Here is a 20,929-nt window from a genome sequence, read left to right as displayed (position 1 = left end):
TGAAAAAAATTAATACAAAAATAGCACAATTAAGTACTTCACACTTTCCTTTTCTTTTTGGGTGAATATTGTTTTAATCATTTTACTTTCTATGTTGCTCTATTTTTGCCTCTCTGACCGCATGAATCCTCTGAATGTTAAAACATATAAACTGATCTGGATACAATTTATGGATCTACTTCCTGTTGCAATTTAGAAACACTATAGAACACATAGCAAACTTCTTCAAGGACTTTTTAAAATGAAATAAGACTTGCAGACATGCACTTCATCAAAGCGAGTCTTGTAGCACTGCCTGCTTTACCTTCCTTCCAGTTCTGTTATTTCGCCTCTTGAGTCTAGCACATTTATACTGGGTACTGGGGCTCCATGATGGCTATTAGGGAGCTGAAAACAGTAATTTGCCAATAAATAGCTTTCTTAGTCAACTTAGTCAGAGGGAGCCTGGGCTCCTTTTCAAAGCAAAAGAGGCTCAGTTGAGGGTCAGAGGGAGACAGACCCTCTCTAACCCTTTGTTCCCTGAGAGCCAGGAGAAACTCAAGAGAACTAGTTCTCTGGGGAAAGTGACACTAGGTGAGTGCTGTCATAGAGGAGGTCATTCTCGCCTGTCTCATGTCTAGGTAGCTATCAGGCAAAGTTAGGAACCAGAAGAGATTTGTTTTTGGCTTCCCAGACTCACTCTCTCCCGTGCTCATTCCTGGTTGCCTCACTGGTATTGATCTCTCGGACATGACATTCTGGAGACTATTCACTCTCTCCACCCAGTGCTTATTCTGCTCCAAGGGGATGGGGAGAAGGGAGAGAAGAGGGGAAGCTTTGTATTCTAGATCACACCCTCTGAGGGCTCTGGGTGGGAATTCCAAGACATCTGTCAAACAAAAACAGGTAATGGGCAAGGAAGATTGGCTCAGCCTGTCCTCATGCATTTACTTTTTTTTTCTTGAAGTTCCTGTAAGTTCATTTTTTTCCCATTGTTTAAATGACAGTTGATTTATAATGTTCTGTCAATTTCTGCTGTATGGCAAAGTGTCCCATTCATATATGAATATATATATCCCAGTCATATATACATATATGTGTATATACACACACACACACACACACACACCCTTTTTCTCGTGTTATCCTCCATCATGTTCTATTACAAGTGACTGCATATAGTTCCCTGTGCTATTTAGCAGGATCTCATTGCTTACCCACTCCAAATACAATAGTTTTTATTTACTAACCCCAAACTCCTAGTCCATCATCCTCCCTTCCCCTCCCCCTTGGCAACCACAGGTCTGTTCTCCAAATATATGAGTTTGCTTCTTTTCTGTAGATGAATTCATTTGTGCTGAATATTAGAGTCCACATATAAGTGATATCATATGGTATTTGTCTTTCTCTTTCTGACTTACTTCACTTAGTATGAGAGTCTCTAGTTCCATCCATGTTGCTGCAAATGGCATTATTTTGTTCTCTTTTATGGCTGAGTAGAATTCCATTGTGTACATGTACCACATCTTAATCTGTTCATCTGTTGATGGACATTTAGGTTGTTTCCATGTCTTGGCTATTGTGAATAGTGCCTCATGCATTTCCTTTTGATGGGATCAGGAACAAATTGTGGCTCTTTGTGAACTGGTGAGGGGTGCCAACACCTTATCTGTCTAAGCTGATGATGCTGGGACTGGTTCTAGCACCACAGGAGAGAGTGCTGGTCTACCAACTCTCAACCTCCCTTCCTGGGGCTGCCCTGGGATTCACCTTTCAGGTCTCTGATTCGACAGGTTTCCTGACTGCAGGCAACACAGTTGACAGGGGGCCCCATCTGCTGTGCTTTGAAACCCATCCCAAATTTATTTTTTAAAAAATTAAGAGTTATTTTGATTATTTCTTTCCTAGATTAATTGTGATAAGATGGCTACATAAAATTGTGTAAGGTTAAGTTCTACAGTGTGATGATTCTACACGTATATGTTGAGAAGTGATTACCATAAGGCTGAGTAACATCTTTCACCTCACATAATTACTGTATGTGTGTATGAGTGTGTGTGGTAAACCCTTAAAATCTGCTGTTAGCAACCTTCAAGTCTATAATAAAGTATTGTTAACTATCTTCTGCTGAGACCATGCTTCCACTCAGCTGCTCCCAAATAACGATTAATAAGGCAGTGGAGGAGATGAGGCAGGGGCTCCTTCTGGGAGATGCAAGACTGCCCATGAGGGCAGCTCTGGCTCAGGCACTCCATGAAGGCCTTGCTGAACTCAGAACTTCACTGCAGTCTAGGATGTTTCTATCCAGTCTTCGGTCCTTCCTTCACTCTCTCCTTCACTCAGTCTCAGACCTGCCCTATACCCCGAGGCTCTCCAAGTCTCTCTGACTTCCTCTTCATTTTTTCCCATAGGGATTTCCCCCCAAACATTTCTTGTGTGTTCAGCCTTCTTTGGCTTCTGCTTTGTATAGAACATCCCTCATGATGTCCTACCTCCTGGCCAGTCACTTCCCACCTTCTGTCCCATTCCCCTTTCTACTCATTCCTTTAAAACTTACTCTCAGGAACTGTAATCTGATATCAACTATTTTGGGTTACTTGTAGTCATATTCATATACTGAAATAGTTTTATTTTGGGAATAAAATCTTTGTTCTTGATAAAGAAACTTCACACATTCTTAAGCCTCTTGGATGCCCCTGTGACTGGGTCCTGCAGACAAATGCCTAATCAGTCTTTTTTTCCACACCAATTTTCCATTTTTTCATTTTTGATTTATGGGGACCCTCAAAAAATAAAAATGGCTTTGGCAGGGAAGAAATGTCAAGGGGCCAAGGGAGACTGTGATGATTCCTAATAAAGTGGCCGTTCCCCTGCCTCAGTTTCCCACTGTGTATGGAAGTGTCTGTGTGGGTATGAAGGGGCCTAGGGATGGGCTGTTCTCTGAGTGTGGGAATCCAAGCCAGTCTGGATGCCCAGAGTTCCTCTGCTGCTCAAGTTCCTGCAGAGAAACTCTGAAGGTGGGGAAGCTCAAGGAACTGTCCATGGTTTTGAAATCTTTCTCCTTAACAATATATGTACGGGAAAGATAGGATTTTGCTATTCTCTGTGTTGACCCCACCTGTTTTAGAACCAGAGGTGAAGGTGTTTTCTCATTTCCATCCAGGTGTCTGGACTCATCTGGAGTAATACTAGCTATTTGTCTTCAAACACTCCCCTCTAATTGTGATCTGCTTAAAACCAGACCCCTCTGACTGTTGGGTGTTCAACAAAGTGGTGTGGGTGCTACTCTAGATGATTATAGGGTAATGCAAAGCAGAAAAGCAGGAACACTGAGAGAGCTGCACCCTGGTCCTAAAATGGATGGTTATTTTTTATACCAGAGGGCTAATTGAGAAACATAGCTTCCACTGGCCACACAATCATGCACTCATGATACAAATAATAACAGCTAACATCCCTTGGGCACAGACTATAAGCCAATTATTGTTTAGTGCTTTACCCATATAGCCTCATATAAATCTCCTTATACCCTTGAGAGATGAGGACTAGTATGTCATCCCATTTTATAGCCTAGAGCCTGCAGCTTCCTTGCTGAAAGTCACAAACGTAAGAAATGGCTGAACCAGGATTCAAAGCCAGGCTGCCCAATGGCTGAATTATACTTCTACTTCTTGCCAAAAATGTTGAGCATTGATATGTGTCACCCTCTGAATGGCATTTGCTTGGAACTAAACAAGAGCAGCACAGAAAGCTGAGGGTTCTTTGGATATTTTTGTTACCTATTTGCATCCCTCCTTCCCTCCCTCCCTCCTTTCCTGCCCTTTCACTCTTTTTGGCTTAAAATTCTGAAATGCCAATGTCCAGACACAGAACACATCAAGGGGGTTGCTTCACCTCAGGAGTTGGTGTCAAGGCTAGAGCCCAAGCCCTCAGGTCCGTGACCTGTGGCTGCACAGATTGGTGATATGGAGAGTGACTCCATTTGGGCCTGGAATGGCCCAGTCTCTTGGAGAGGAAGGAGACTCCCCTATGGAGTCTTACAAGTGCAGAAGGGGAAGAAACATTTGTTGAGAGGCAGTCAGACATTTCTCAGGCCTTCTTAAAATTGAAACATGTGTAAAAGGCAAATCAGATGAAAGAGCCTATTCTCTTCACTGCCTGAGAGTTAGTTCCTGAGATAAGGTTTTCTAAATAGTCGCCTGATCATCTGTACCATCCACAGGCATTGTCATTCTGTTAGTGATGATGTTCCTTCCTTATTCGTGAGTCTGTGTTGTTAATAACAAGCCGGGGAGATGCAACATTCAGAATAAGTAGGCATCAGGATATTTATGTGTCCCGTTAGCTGAAAACTCAGTTTTGTGCTGCCAATAAAACCAGGTGACAGCTTTCTTCCAAGAATTTGTTTTCTTTGCCTGTTATTTGAAAATGTTGCTGTGTCTCAGCTGCACTTGGAAGGCAACAAATAGGACAAAACATAAATATGGCATGGTATCAGATTTTGAAGACACTCATGACAACAGCAAGGCTTGTTTTTAGATGACAAGCAAAATCCTTTCTCGAGGGAAGAAAAGAGTGGGTGGGGGAAAATCTGTTCCTATAAATGAATTTAGCAGATAGTCTGCATGTAGCCTCCTGTTTCAAAACTTTCTCCCAAGATCTTGAAATGTCACTGAAGAAAAAGCATGACCTTTTTAGAAAGGATGCTGTATACATATACATAGGCCACCTGCATACATCTCACACAGGGTAGGCACCCTATACATTTTTATTGATAATGGTGACTACACTAGTAATCAGTTGTTGTAGAACCAATTGCCCTCAAACCTTTTGGCCTAAAACAATAAACATTAATTATCTCACACAGTTTCTGTGGTGCAGAAATCCAGGAAGGGCTTTGCCAGGTGGTTCTTCTCAGGGTCTTTTCAGGATGTTAGCCAGGGCCATATCCCTGGAAGGCTTGAATGGAGCTGGAGGAGCCACTTCTAAGGTGGCTCACTCACATGTTTGGCAAATTTATGCAGACTGTTAGAAGGATGCTTCAGTTCCTTACCGCATGGTCCTCTCCACGTGCCTGGTTGGGTGTCCTTACAACATGGCAGCTGGCTCCCCCCCAGCAAGTGAGCTAACAAGTGATCTGATAGAGGACGCTGCATGGAAGCCTCAGTATATTTCCTGACTGACCCTTGAAGATCACAATGGATCATTTTTGCCACATTTTTTTTTTTAATTAAAAGAGAGTTCACCTAGTCTATACACAAGGAAGGAGAACTGAGCTACATCAAATGGAGGCGTGTCCAAGAAATTGATTTGAAATTCTTTATTTGAAAACAACCACAGTGACCTTTAAAATTCATGCAAAACAGGATTATTAAATTCCTCACAAAAGCAACTGCTTTCCTCTGAGGGTGATAATATCTTTGACGTCAATCCAGAAAGACTGTCACTGTCATAGAATAGTCAATAAGAAGAGTGATGGAGACTAAATTATCTTTTCATGGAAACAGATGAGAAGACAATCCAACTTTCTAAGTTTAAATGCAAGAAGGATTCACTCTTTAAGTTTTAGATGCTGGCGAATTTTATTTTGAATAGAGTAGAAAAAGAAAAGTTTGAGGTATTTCATTCATAAAGAATGTTTGGGTATGGGATTTTGGCCTCATTTGCTCCCTGCTTTAAGGCCAGGATCCTAATTTAAGTCTTCTTTTCCTCATGACTCATCTCAAATCTTCTTCTTAAAAAATTCCTCTGCTTTTACTATTGGTGGTGAGATGTAGGGATACAAACGTAACTGGAAGTATGAGATGAGGTTGGGTGAGAGAAGACCCTGCTTTGTTTCCTCTGTGATTTGGACTCACTCCCTCCAATTGTCGTCAAATCTGATTTTTTTTTTCTTTTTATGGCCACACCCACAGCATATGGAATTTCCCTTGCTAGAGGTTGAATCAGAGCTGTAGCAGCTGCCAGCCTACGCCACAGCTACAGCCATAGCAACAGCCAGATCTGAGCCACATCTGCAACCTATTCTGCAGCTTGCAGCAATGCCGGATCCTTAACCCACTGAGTGAGGCCAAGTCAAACCTGCATCCTTATGGACACTAGTTGGGTTCTTCACCTGCGGAGCCACAACAGGAACCCTCAAATCTGATTTTTTTATCAAAGACTATTTCTGAATTTTGGGAACCTGAGAGCTTTGCCCCAGCTATTTAGAACCTGTTTTCCTCACTCTAAAGAGAGATCTGCGAGCAGCTAAGATACTTGGACATCCTTGGCAAAGATAATTAGCACATTTAAAAACCAAGCAGAGGATGGCAATTATTACAGAGAATATTTTATGGGTGGTGAATTAGTCTTGGCTGTGTATTTCTGGCTGGGAGAATTTCTGGATGGTCAGATGAGATAAATGAATTGGTTTGTGGGAAAGCGATGTGTAAATGCTAAGGGCTATTAATCACCAATCCAAAATGCCTCAAGGAGTTCCCATTGTGGCTCAGCAATAATGAACCCAACTAGTATCAATGAGGACGTGGGTTCAATCCCTGGCCTTGCTCAGTGGGTTAAGGATCTGGCATTGATGTGAGCTGCGGTGTAGATCGCAGACGTGGCTTTTATCCCAAGTTGCTGTGGCGGTGGTGTAGGCTGGCAGCTGCAGCTCTGATTTGACCTCTAGCCTGGGAACTTCCATATTCCATGGGTACAGTCCCAAAAAGACCAAAAAAAAAAAAAAGACTCAAAAGCTACAAAAGACTTTCTAATAAAATAGCTCTCAGGATAGAACTTGCCTAGAGATGGGAAGGGGAGATGCTTATCCTTCATCTAACCTGGACCTCGTTTGGGGCCTGTTTTCACTCTAGAGCTTGGCTGTGTCAGGGTAACATGTCTCTGACTGTTTTCACTTCTCTAGTTGAGTGTTAGGGCTGGGAACCGGTGATGGCCTTTCAGTTAATCCAGGCCGGTGGCAACATTTTTCATACTGGTATTTCTAATGATTCCCAGAGCTTTCATGCCCAGACCTGGTTCCTGGTCTCCCACTGGCTTCCCTGGGGGCGGGGAAGATGCTTTTATGTGGTCGGCTGTGGATCTTCACCTTGTCCCTGTTAGCTGATAAGTCAGTCTACAGCGATGCTGTATTTGCATAATCATAATGAAAAGTCAGAATTTTAACATCTCAGGGAAGCATCCTGGGAGAGCAAGCACTAATTTCATCATGGAAAAATCCTCTGCCCACAGGAATCTACTCATGGGGTTTTCTCTGCTGGATGTTACCTGGACATCCGAATAATTATTCTACACATCACACATGCTCTTAGATGTATTTACCCTCAGACTTGTTCCCCAGGCATTTCCAGGACCCAATCCATGGACCAGAATACATGATGATATTTCTGGGGGTAACAGTGAACTAAATTCAAGGTTGGCATTAGATTTTTAATAGATGCCCCCACTGCATAATTAGACCAATCAAGACAGATTGAAGGGGCTTAGCCAGAACTTGAAAGAACAGCTGTTCAATGATAAAACAAAATTAGGCATTTTTTTTTCTTTTGAAGTAAAGGAATATAGTTTACTTTTTTTTTTTTTAAAAGCAAAACACCTGTGAATGGGAATGAGGGAGAATTTCCATTTTTATGTTGATGATAATGCTTGCCACTCTGATCCGCAGCCCAGAGCTGAAGTCTTTTTCCTCTTGCCATCGTCTGCCTCCCTCTCTCTTTTAATCTCTGCTCAGTGCTTGTTGATTTGCATGTATGAATAGTAACACCTACTGACGGGCAGGGCTCAGGAGACGCAATTTGGTTGCCAGCCTTTCCTACCGCAGAGCCCTGTCAGCATCTTGCCTTGATTTGGAGTGTAATCAATGTTTCTCCTTACTGCTGTGCCTGCCTCTCCCCGCCTCTGATTTTTCCTCCTCCAAGCTCCCTCCCATGGCATTGGCCTTGCAGAGGATTGCTTGCAAAAGCTCAATTTCACCCTACATAGGTACCAGAGGGATCAGTTGGAGGGCCCTTTATAGGTTCTAGTGGGAAATAGCTCACACTGTCTTTTTAATTGAATAACTTCTTGACTGTTTTGGCATTTATCGTAGTCTTTGTTTGAAATAGTATGGTGCTCCAGCTAGAAATTACAGGCTTCTATCCCACTATCCTTTGAACACTGGCTTGGTGTTAGGAGAGAAATGATATGAGCTTCTAATCAAAATTCACTGCATGAGGTTCTGTCTTTTCAATGGGGGACATTTAAAAAAACCTGGGAAAGGAGGGGAGCAAGCAACATCACCATAATGGAAAAGTCCATGATAATCGTGAAGGAGTCCACTGGAGGAGGAATATATATTTTTTTCCTTGAGAAAGCAGCCTATTTTTCCAATGCAAGTCCCCCTGTAGGTTTTAATGACTGAAGAGGCTGACGTTTGGTATTAGCATTTGGTGGGGGAAATGCATTCGAGTAGTTCCCGATGACTGATCATGAGGCTAATGGACTCAGCATCTTTCTGAGTTGGCTGAAAACCCCTGCAGATCTGCAGCCCAGACACCTCTTTCTCTACGCTTCCCTTCCAACCCATCGGCTGCCAGCCAGAATCACATAATAAGATGCTTTGTCAGGAGTGTCCACGGAGTCTCAGAAGTCTTATGGCTTCCTTTGAACTTAAAATACTTTCCCAACCTTGGACACAGGTGCACATGGGTTGGGTCTTGAAAACTCCATGTGAGATCTGGGGAAAGGGCACAAATATTACTCCTTCCCATTATTGCCGAGTTTTCATCTTTTACTCACTTATTTTGCTTCTCACATCCTGTTTTCAAAATAGCTTCAGGAGCATTGTTTGAAGTTGCAGCAGCCACAGGATAATTCACACAAAGTACCTTTTTTTTTTTTTTCTTCTCAGATAGTCAATACTGTGTTTGTGTATTTTTAAACCTGTCCACAGTTATTTCAGATGAATGGCTGTGTCTATTTAGTCCCCCCTCCCTCTTGCCTTTGGCTAGTTCTCAGTCTAAGAGAACTTCTTTAAAGTTATAAAGTGTCCCGTGAATGCTTTCAGCCGTGAAACCTTTTGGGTGGGCTTCAGGCCCCTTTGTTGTATGAATACCACAAGCTTAATATTCCTGGAAAATAGGCCTTGGACTTAAAAAAGGCTAGTTTGTCAATCTATTGATTGCCCCGGGCCAAGGCAGCTAATTCCTCAGCACTACCTCTGCCTGTATTGAACAGACTGATCCTTCCAGGTCAAATAACTCACATTGCTACAATAATATTAAGGTTTGTTGTGGCACAAGACAAATAGCTGAGAAAATCCATCATTATCACCTGATGCCTCTGCTTTTAATTTATATCATTATAAAAAGACGGAGGAAGGAGCAAAGAAAAGTACAGGGAAATGTATTCCGAGTGATCTACAGTGTTTTTAATAAAAATGCCCTTCCTTTATGAGCACCTGAATGGCCATATAAATATATCCAGCAATGGGAATTTTAATCAAAGCTTTACAGCTCTTGCTTTTTCAAGACTTTGACTTCCTGACCAAGTTAACTTCCAGCCTGAGAGTTGTTGACTTTCCTACTTATCCCGGGAAGACCCTTGCTTGATTTTTGTATTGGCCCTTTACCTGTTGAAGCTGGTCTCTGTTTGTGTTCCTTCCAAAGTGATTTTTTTTTTCTTATAAAAGGGACTCTGGTGAACATCTCTTTAAAATTTTTAGAATGACTCAGAAAACGAAAGTAAGAGATTGGACATCATTTTACATTTGGATAGAGGTGTAGGGACAATGCCATTGGGGCATCTATGAGCCTTGAGCTGTAGACAGAGCATGTTTTTCCAGCTTTCGTGCCTCTGCTGGGTCATCCTCAGACTTTTCTCCTTTTTGCGCACATTTCAGAATTTAACCATATGGTGTCTCTGCAACAAATAGTCCCAACCTTGGTCAACAAGAGAGTCTGGAAGATGTGTCTTATTTTTCTTTTTTTTGGTCTTTTTGCTATTTCTTGGGCCGCTCCTGTGGCATATGGAGGTTCCCAGGCTAGGGGTTGAATCGGAGCTGTAGCCACCGGCCTACGCCAGGGCCACAGCAACGCGGGATCCGAGCCGCGTCTGCAACCTACACCACAGCTAACCCACTGAGCAAGGGCAGGGACCGAACCCGCAACCTCATGGTTCCTAGTCGGATTCGTTAACCATTGCGCCACGACGGGAACTCCTTCTTTTTCTTTTTTAAGGGCTGCACCTGCAGCATATGGAGGTTCCCAGGCTAGGGGTCAAATTGGAGCTGTAGCTGCTGACCTACACACAGCTCCTGGCAACATTGGATCCTTAACCCACTGAGCGAGGCCAGGGATCGAATCTACATCCTCATGGATGCTCATCAGATTCATTTCTGCTGAGCCACGATGGGAACTCCTGAGAGATGTGGATGTGAAAATGGAGCAAGGCATCAGAATATTAAAGTGTGATGTTGCTCCTTTAAAGCTCTGACTGCCTATGAGTAAGTGGAGAAGGAGACAAACAAGGAACTTCTACAGGGGAGAAAATGTCTGGGGCAATTTGGAGATTTACATAGTAACTGAGCCCAGGACTAAGCACTTTAAAAAGGCATTGAAGATAATTATGGAAGGAAACCATACATATAGAAAGGAGTGAAAAAAAAGGAAGGGATGAAAAACATGTGGAGAAAGGAAATAGACACAGTCATGCAAAATAGAAGCAAATAGTTGAAGGTTAATTTTCTCAAGTGCTTTTCTCACCTTTTCTTCCTCCTATAGCAGGGATATCAGTTTGAGAAACTGAGCTGTTTCTCCCTGGATTTCTTTGTTTTGTCTGGGCAGGTAATTGGGTGATACTGCTGCTGCTCAAGGACTCAACCTAGTCTCTGGCTTCAGAACCTACCCTAGAGTCAATTGTCACAATAGCAAACACATATTTTGACATGTTATGAAGGAATTACACCTTAAAAGGAATAGGTATATCCTTCAAGCAGCCAGGACCATTTTCCCATTCTGATGGGCAGAATGACTGGAATATGTAGACAGCTACATTTAGACTGTTGTCCTAGGTTAGCGGTTCTCAAAATTAAATCTGCATAAGAATTCTGACTGTAGACTTGAATACACAAAACCATGGTGTTCTTTGTGGGCGATTTTAAGGGGTAATTATATATATGAATAATATATAATATATAAATCATATATATAATTAATTTAGATATGTTATATGTTATAGTTATTTACATTTATTATATGTGATTTTAAGGGTAATTTTATTTATTTTATTCTGGTCTACTCCCTGATTTTATTTATTTATTTAAATTGAATTATAACTTATTTACAATGTTGTGTTAATTTCTGGTGTACAGCAAAGTGATTCAGTTATACATATTCATTCTTTTTTTATACTCTTTTCCATTATGGTTTATCACAGGATATTGATATAGTTCCCTGTGCTCTATAGTAGATCCTTGTTGTTTGTTTTAGATAAAGCAATTTGTATCTGCTAATCCCAAGCTCCTAATTTATCCCTCCCACTTCCCACTTCGGTAACCGTAAATTTGTTTCCTATGTCTGTGAGACTGTTTCTCTTTTGTCAATGAGTTCATTTGTATCATATTTTGGATTCCACATATAAGTGATATCATAAGATATTTGTCTTTGTCTAACTCACTTAGTATGATAATCTCTAGGTCCATCCATATTGCTGCAAATAGCATTATTTCATTCTTTCTTATGGCTGGATATGCCCCAAATTTAGAACCCAAGTCTCTATAAAATGTGATTCCACTGTAGATCCTCACATGCTCCAGGAGACTGTTTGTAGGAAGGACTGAAAGCTGTCCTGGGAAGAGCTTGTTTGGTGTGAGACAAGAGTGATGTTGAATAGAGCGTGGTGTTCTTCACACAGCTAAGAGTTGTTCAGCTTAGCTGTACAGCACTTAACCAAACAGAAGGAGGGGAAATGAGTTCTTTCCTCTCTGTCTCTGAGAACCCAGAATAGACATGAAGACCAAGCCATGGGCTCTAACTTCTTACCTCTGCAAATGGAAAGGAAGCAGATGAGGGTGTCATAATTGGGTAGTATTGGAAGGTTTGTATTTTTGTCAAGGAGAAGAGGTGGCATTGTAGTGCTCCATGACAAAAGGGGCAGGAAATTGGTGGCTGTTACATGGCAGGTGAGGGATCTCTTTCAGGGGACATCCTATGTTCGAGGCCATTTACCAAAGTGATTAATAAGAGTTCCAATTCCAGAGATGGACTGACTGTGTTCATACCCCAGCTCTACCATTGAATTATTCTGAATTCTTGGACAAGATAGTTACTGATCTGCTCTAAGTCTCAGCTTCCTGTATGTAAAGTAGGCAATCATTTTACTTGCCTTGCAGGGTGGTGGTAAAGATTCGAGATAATTTACTTAAAATACCTGCCACATGTGGTAGTTATTACCATCCTTTCTCTTGTTTGGGACACCTTTCATATGGAGACATATTAAGATTTTGAAGTGTTCATCTCTCTACCCATAATTTATTGTGTATATACCATGAGCACCAGGCAGGGCTTTGGGGATGTGAGAAGGCAGTGAGCTGGAAAGTAGGTATGACTGAAGAAAGGCTATTTCATGGAAGATGTGGTATCAGAAGATTTGAATTGGATTGGGTTGTGACTGTGATTTGGGATAAAAAATTGCCACTATAAAATTGGACCTCAGTGTTCAAGTGAATATTACACTTGAGCAAGATTCAGCGACATTAAACCTTCTGTCATAAAGACAGAGGTAATGGCTTTTTGTGGGCAGAGCAGTGGAAATGCTTCAGTTGTTAAGTATTTATATAACCCTTTATACCTGCAATGTATGCACTTTATCACTTCCCAAAAGTTAATTTCCAGAAATATTTCCTAGTGGGAAGAGAATATTCCCTATAGGTTCTGGGCCATACTTAGCACTTTGCAAGTTTTTGGTAAATGTTATAAGGACCCCTGAGAAGGCTATATTAAAGGGAGGAGGCAAAGCTAGCTTTAAAGAAAGGTAAGGAGAGCTGACATCTCACCCTGCTTCTTGAGTTGTCATCCTCTATCCCCTGATCTGAAGGTATCCTGGAGAGGAACACACCCCCCTGCAAATGCTTCTGACCCTTCTTGGTGCAATGGATGGAGAACTTGTTCCTGGGTCATGCCTGGCTGGGCTCCTTTCCTGCTCTTACCTACGTAATGATGCTTCCAGAACCTTTTTATTTTTAGGCACAGGGTGTGGGGCCTTGGAGTGGCCAATAGGGCTCATAGTGATACATGAACAGGGACAAGAGATTAGAACTCATGATGGTATGTAAAGCTGCAGAGGTTAAGAATAATAAGCCTGCTTATTTTTCCCATGTGAGACTTCTGTTTGATGTAACCACTACTACATTTTCAACTAAGAATGGAGTTGATTATATTCCATTAATCTTCCATCTGAATCATAATTTCTTCCCAGGAGTATGGTTTTGCTGTTTGGTATTTCTCTACTTTTCTACCATATGTGAATAGTAATTATTATGGTGGCTTCTCTGCTTTCCAGCTTGAGGGATTATAACGTGTCCAGTTAGCCCTCTCAACAAAGTACAAGTATGGTAGTGCCTCTAGATTTCTAACAGATGAAATCAAAGAATAAAGAAAGTCATCTGCCAAAAAAGGACATGCAGGACTATGTGAGATATGATAAAGATGAAAAGTATTGATTATGAATAGTACCACATTGGAGGCACTGAGCTAAGCATTTTACACATATTATCTTTGTTGCAAACTCAAGGCAAGACCATGAGGAGCATATTATTTTATTTTGCAGATGATGGTAATGAAACAGAAGCATGGCAAGAGTAAAAAACTTGTTCAAGTTCATGTGGCTTGGAAATGCTGAGATAGACCACAGATATCTCCTAGATTTGTGTTTTTGGCTACTCCCTGTAACTTCTCATAACTTAATGAGATTTAATAACAATTGGGCCAGAATATATACATCTAAATAAGGGGTGTGTAACTGAAACACAGCCTGTGTACACAGGCATCAATTAAGTCTTAGAGACAGAGTTTTGGGTGAAGCAGAAAGAACAACTTTATTGCGTTACCAGCCAAAGGCTGCCACAGCAGGCTAACACCCTCAAAGCTGTGTCCTTCCTTGAGAGGGGATAGGAAGAGGTTTTATAGGTTCACCTTGAAAAAACAGGGCTGTTGATAGGATTCGGGTGCTTGCATTCTTCTCCCTCCATAGATTACTTCAAAGTCATCAAGGCCAGAGTCAGGGGGTTCAGTGATTGTTTCTGGTGGTCTTTGCCGTTACCTCACCTTGACCTTCTCTCTACAGTGAAGATTGCTCACAAAAGGAAGAGGGTGTTAAGGAGTGTTTCAAAGGAAAAGAAAATACCAGATGCAACATAACTCTAGCTAGAAAGTGACCATTAGTAGTAAGTTTGTAGGCCAAGGCAGGGCATAACATAATGGAGACCGTTTTAACTAGTTTTTACCTGTAACAATATTTCCTAATCATTAACTCTTGACTCAGCCTTTGGAGACTAAAGGGAGGACTGGGAGGCCAAAGGAAAAGCCTTGTACTTCAAAACACCAGAACTCAGGGGCTTGTACACAGTTTTAGGTGTCTTTCTAAATCACCTTAAAAAGTCACATGATTATTTTCAGTGAGACAGTTTATTGCTCAGAATATTTTTGAAATTTCTTTTGAATGCTGACAAATCTTAATCCTCTGAGGGTGGATTTGATCTTTGGAAATGTCTACAGGTTACTTGGAGTTGAGTCTGCTGAATAATGTGGATCATCATGTTGGATGGTTGAACATTTCTAGTTTATCATGTAAATAAGGTATGATTATAAAGACATGTATGGACTTAATTTCCTTTTGTGATTTACACATTCCCTGAAGGCAGTTCCAGAAACATTTGGGCAATGAAAGCATGATTGAACATGTGCATCCGTTTTGGTGATTACTTTAAAGGATTTTTTAGGAAGTCCATAGAGAGTTTTAATTTGTGATACTCACACCTTGCATAAACACATATATACACGTACTGAGTTGATGAGCATGTTAAATCATCTTTAAACATTTTTGTGTTTTAATAGAACTATCTTTTCAAGAGCAATGTGTTGTCTCAACAGCTATTTAAATAGATTCCTTGCAGAATGTTCCATCTATCAAGATGCCCTGAATTGCTATGTATTGAATTCCCTTTTGACTCCTTCGTTCACATTATTTGCAACTTTTTCATTATGTAAATATAGAAAAATGATCTTGTACATGCTTCCTGCTCTCTTCTCATTTCATATTTATGAGATAGAGAAAAAGTAAAAAAGGAAGTGCTGAATGAGTGAACATTAATGGATTCACATATCAACCTATGTAAAAATATTTTTATGAAAATTGAAGTTACATGCTTTGAAGCACAGTATATTGAGGATAATGAAGCTTAAAGCAAAGTTTGAGTTAAGAAATACATGAAATAATGGGAGTTCCCATTGTGGCACAGCGGAAAGTAATCTTATTATTATCCATGAGGATGCAGGTTTGATCCCTGGCCTCGCTCAGTGGGTTGGGAATCCGGTGTTGCCATGAATTGTGGTGGGGGTCTCAGACATGGCTCAGATCCTGCATTGCTGTGGCTGTGGTGTAGGTTGGCAAACTGCAGCTTTGATTTAACCCCTAGCCTGGGAACTTCCATATGTTGCGAGTATGGCCTTAAAAAAAAAATAAAAGAAATACATGAAATAAGAACACAATAATCCACAGTAGCACAAAAGTCAGAGGTATAGTATTGTATGAAGCCCAGAGAGTTTGAAATTTTAGGTAAAAATGTCAGATAAAAATTTCATGCTATAAAAATTTAGAAAGTACTGTGGCTGCCATGCAGTGGTGTCTATTGTTAAATTTTTAGGAATTTTGTAAGCCAATTGATGTCATGTACGTAGTTTGAAATCAGCCATGGTAGGAGCATTTATACCACAGATATTGGCAAATGCCACAAAGAATGATTTTTCCCTCTCAGGGAATGAGGGTAACGATTAAACATTATTGGAACACTACTAGTTGCATCTCTAAGTTTTACTTATCTTCACCCTCTATTTGAAGGCATTTTAATTAATTATAATGCTATTAACATATGCGTAATTCTCAGAATTATGATTCTGAGAGTCCTTTCTATCAATGATCCTTGGAATCATAATGGAACTGAAGGGTTTCTTAGGTCAAAAGAAAAGCAAACTGATTACTTCCCAGGATTTTCCTGGTGACACACTGTGTTCTGCGGAATTTTGAGAGCTAATTGTGAGCAAGTCACTGAGATGCTCTGGAAATCTAATGTTCAGCAGAGACAAAATGTCACTTGCTGTCTTCAACCCAAGGAAGAGGATTCATAAGGATAAAAGATAAAAAACTGGCTATAAAGTAATGATGCAAATTTGCATAAACTGGACACTCAGAGGCCTCATGATGTGATATTTGCACCTCACATGTATTGTGACTTTGAGGCAGTAAGAACTGTTGAATTGATATATCAGCTTTTCTACTTGGAACTAAACATTGTCTTCTTCAACAGTAGCCCTTTGGAAGGCAGAGCACTTATTTGAATGATGCTACTGTTGACCCAAATATGTTTGGGTTTCCTTTTGGAGTTAACTTCAGAATCACTTTATAAATCAAGAAAACTCATTTTGTTGCTTTAGAGCCCTAGCTCATCCTGACCTCAGAATGGTGTTACTTAAAAAGATGGTGGCTTTATCTATCAGGGTTGGCTTTGAATGACTTGTGGGCAGTTTTCAGAGGTTAAACCTATACTCCTAAACCTATTCTCAAAAGATAGAAATTTGCCATCACCATAGAGAGTTAAAGAGGCTGGAGGTGTGGGGAAAAGAGGGACCAGACAATCTAATGCATTGTTTGAGAATGTAAAAATTTACAGTCTCTTTGGAGGGCACTTTGGAAATTCTCATCAATAATAAGTGAACTTAACCTTTGGTCTAGCAATTATACTTCTTGGAATTTATCCTACAGATACACTCATAAAAGAACAGAAAGAATATTGTACAAATTATTTATGGCAACAGGAAAAGAATATAGGAAACATAAATATCCAACAATAGGAGACAGGTAAAGTGATTATGGAGCATCCATAAATTAGAATACTATTCCATCATTAGGAAGAATGAGGCAGAACTATATGTGCTAATAAGGAATAATTTCTGATATATATTAAAAAATCTAGGCACATATATATATCTATATCTGAATCACTAAGCAGTACACCTCAAACTAATGTGATATTGTGGATTGACTATACTGCATTTAAAAAAAACAACACATCAAAGAGTGTACTACCATTTTTGTTAAAAAAGCATGTAAATATATACTGATTTATAAGCTTATAAGCATCAATATTTCTATATCTGCTTTTCTCTCTATTTGTATTATCTCATCTCTGGAAAGATTTGAAGTAACAGGTGGCATAGTAATTCTAGGGAGGGGAACTAGGAAACTTAAGGCAAAGATGGACAAGGAGATACTTTTCCTCTCATAATATTTAAACTTTTGAGTACATAGTTTCAAAAACCAAATAGAATAAATGTCATGAAGGCACAAAGTGATTCTCAAGCACTTCCTAAAAGTTTTAAACAGTAGCAGTATCACTATTTAGATAAACAAATAGTATGGGTACTATGCACAAAGATTTGCCACTTGGAAGTGGCCTAAGATACCCATGTTTCTTGAATATATATGTTCTGACATGTTTGTTAAAGGAATGTTCCACTACTTTGATCTCATTGTACAGAGGGATTACACCTTGGCAGGAAAGTGCTAAAGGCAGTAATGTAATACCTGGACCTTGTGGACTCTACAATGGCAGGGACTTCACATGTCTAGTCATACCTAAGCCTAGAATGGTGTCTGAGTCTCAGTCAGAGTTTTCAAGTCACAAGCAACCTAAATCAACTTGAGCTAATTTAGTAGGAAAGGATGTCAAAAGGGAGGGATAGAGAACTGGGCTAGCACTATGTAGCCAGGACAATGTCCCAGTCATTGAAGAGTGCAAACACCAGTACTGACATTGCTGAATTCAAGACACCTGAGTTGGGATCACTGTCATACTCTCGCTGGACTCTGGGTGAAACTGTGGGCTTGCATCACTTTATCTCCATCCTATTGGTTGGAAATTAGTCACATGACCAACAGGGAGCTGTATTACTTACACTGGATAGCCATGTGCTGAGCTAAAACTCTGATGCTCTGTTAAAATAAGATGTATAGGGGAGAATGGATATTGTGAAACAATTAGTGGTCTGTTTCACAGACAGTGACAATGCTGAACTCAAACATGAGCTAGCAAAAATGCTGGCAAGAGTCATCTCTGGATCTTGATGTGAAGACATTAGACTTTATCTATGTTCCTAAGAATTATTATTATTATTATTATTTTGCCGAAAATATACAAACCATTGGAAAAAAAATAAGAAAACCACTCTTATTCATATATTTTTGTTGTTGACTATTTTCTTGTGGTTTCTGTTAAAACACTGAGCATGCATCCATGCATAGACATCTCAGTCTGCTGGCAGTTGGAATAAGAAAAATGTTCCTATAATTCTGTCCTAATGGAATGAATATTTTTAGGTTTGCCAGTTGATCAGGTTTGAATTTTACCAGATTTGAGCAACTGAGTTTTCTTTTTTGGGAAGCACTAGAACCCACCAGAGTTTCCCATGCTGTAAGACTCAGTGGAGTAGAGAGGCCCCAGTTATCAAACTCCTTGACCTGGGAAGGTTGCTATTATTCATAACAGTGAACTTCTATTTTCTGAAATATGAAAAATAGCCAGGTGGTGTTCTGGTTCATGGGGGACTCAAAGTAGCGGTGTGAATGTTTGCTCTTCTGACTATTTACATTTTCCCCTTTTCTTTTTCCTTGAATAAAGTCAACCCTGGATGAACTCTAGGTTATCCAAAACTTTAATAACATTTTTATCACTTGAGGGTGAGAGTGTTTTCATATATGAAAGCCTGTGTAAATTGAGAAATGAGGAGGGTGAATCCAAAAGGATGCTGGAATTCCAATAGAAACCCCAGACTTCCTGATGCTGAAGAGTTTAGTTGTAGAAGAAATCTGTGACTGGAGGTTGGGTATGGCTTATAGCGTTGATCAAGTTGGAAGGTGCCTTATATTAGCTAGCCCACATCCAGAAGGAATTAAAAAAAATGCTGTAACTTCTCAAATTCAGTGGTACACACATTTTGTTTGGTTTCAAGAAGCTATTAAACATTTATGCAAATTCAAAAGAGAAGGTAGTCTCCCTATGTTCATAGCAGCACTATTCACAATAGCTAAGACATGGAAACAACCTAACTGTACACTGACAGATGAACAGATAAAGAAGATGTAGTACACATACACAAGGAAATACTACTTAGCCATAAAAAGAATGAAATAATGCCATTCACAGCAACATGGATGCAACTAGAGATTTTCATACTAAGTGAAGTAAGTCAGAAAGAGAAAGACAAATACCATAGGATATCACTTATGTGTGGAATCTAAAATATGACGCAAATGAACCTGTCTATGAAATAGAAAGAGATTCAGATATAGAGAACAGACTTGGTTGCCAAGGGCAAAGGAGTTAGGGGAATGATAGAATGGGAGGTTGGGGTTAGCAGATGTAAGTTATTATATATAGAATGGATAAACAACAAGGCCCTACTGTATAACACAAGGAATTATGTTCAATATCCTGTGATTAAGCCATAGTGAAATAATATTTTAAAAAAGAGTATATATCTGAATCACTTTGCTGTAGAGCAGAAAGTAACACAACATTGTCAATCAACTATACTTCAATATAAAAGTAAAAAACAAAAAAAGAAGGGGTGATTCCAAAAATTCTCATATGGAAAGAATTAAGAAATTGAGCCAATACAGTTCTGATTTGACCCCTAGCCTGGGAACCTCTGTATGCCTTGGGTACAGCCCTAAAAAGACAAAACAAAAACAAAAAACATCTTATTGAGCCATGATATACATACCATAAAATTTACCTATTTAAAGTGTACAATTAAATGATTTTTAAGGTTCATATATTTTGTGTCATGTATCAAAATTTTATTCCTTTTCCATAATGTTCAGTTAAAAGTATATACTATATTTTTAATTCATTCATAATTTGGCTTGTTTTCATTTTTGACTATTGTGAATAATGTTGCTATAAACATTTGCATACAAGTTTTTGTGTGGGCATATGTTTTCATTTTTCTTGGATGTATACCTAGGAATAAAATTGCTGGGTCATATAAAAAAAAAAGAAATTGAGCCAATACTTCTAATAATTTAAAGTTCTAACCCTTTAAGAGATGTCCTCCAAGTATTTACATTGAGCTAAACTGAAAATCATATTCTTTAAGCTTGCAAAAGTACAATAAATAAGTTAAACAAAATGGTTAGTACTTGGGAACAGAGACTTTGATCAGCTCTCATGAAGTCTGAGATTTGATTCACATTCTATTTTATAATAGTCACATCCCAAAGGGTCTTATCTGACTCATGCTTCTTATATTTCTTAATTTTTCCCAAAGTACTCAGAAAAATTCTGGTTTTCAGTAGTAACGGTTCTTATCCCTGGATTTGTCTCCTTTCTCTCTTTGTTGATGGGAATGCTGTCTTTTGTGTCTTTTCTCTGAAAAGGGTAAGTAAATTCTTGCCACTTTTGCTATTTATACCCTGAGACTCTGGATTTTTTAAGGAATTTACTCCAGTGTCCTCTCAGCCAGTCTCTTCTTCCAGGGGTGCCACTATGATGGTAGTTTGTTTCTAGGTTTGGGTAAATTAATTTTCTTTGTTTTTGGGGAAGGCATTGCAATTACTCATTCACTCTCTTTGTCTATCTTTGCGTAGTACGGAATTGTGATTAAAGCAATGAAATACGTATTGTAATTGAACTTCTCTC

The sequence above is a fragment of the Sus scrofa genome, chromosome 1 (assembly GCF_054392235.1).
Source record: "Sus scrofa isolate SSC_HxYL_T2T_F1_AM1 chromosome 1, Sscrofa_HxYL_maternal_Yorkshire_Landrace_v2.0, whole genome shotgun sequence".
NCBI lineage: Eukaryota > Metazoa > Chordata > Mammalia > Artiodactyla > Suidae > Sus > Sus scrofa.
The sequence above is the reverse complement of the archived record's forward strand: the minus strand, read 5'-3'. Positions refer to the sequence as shown.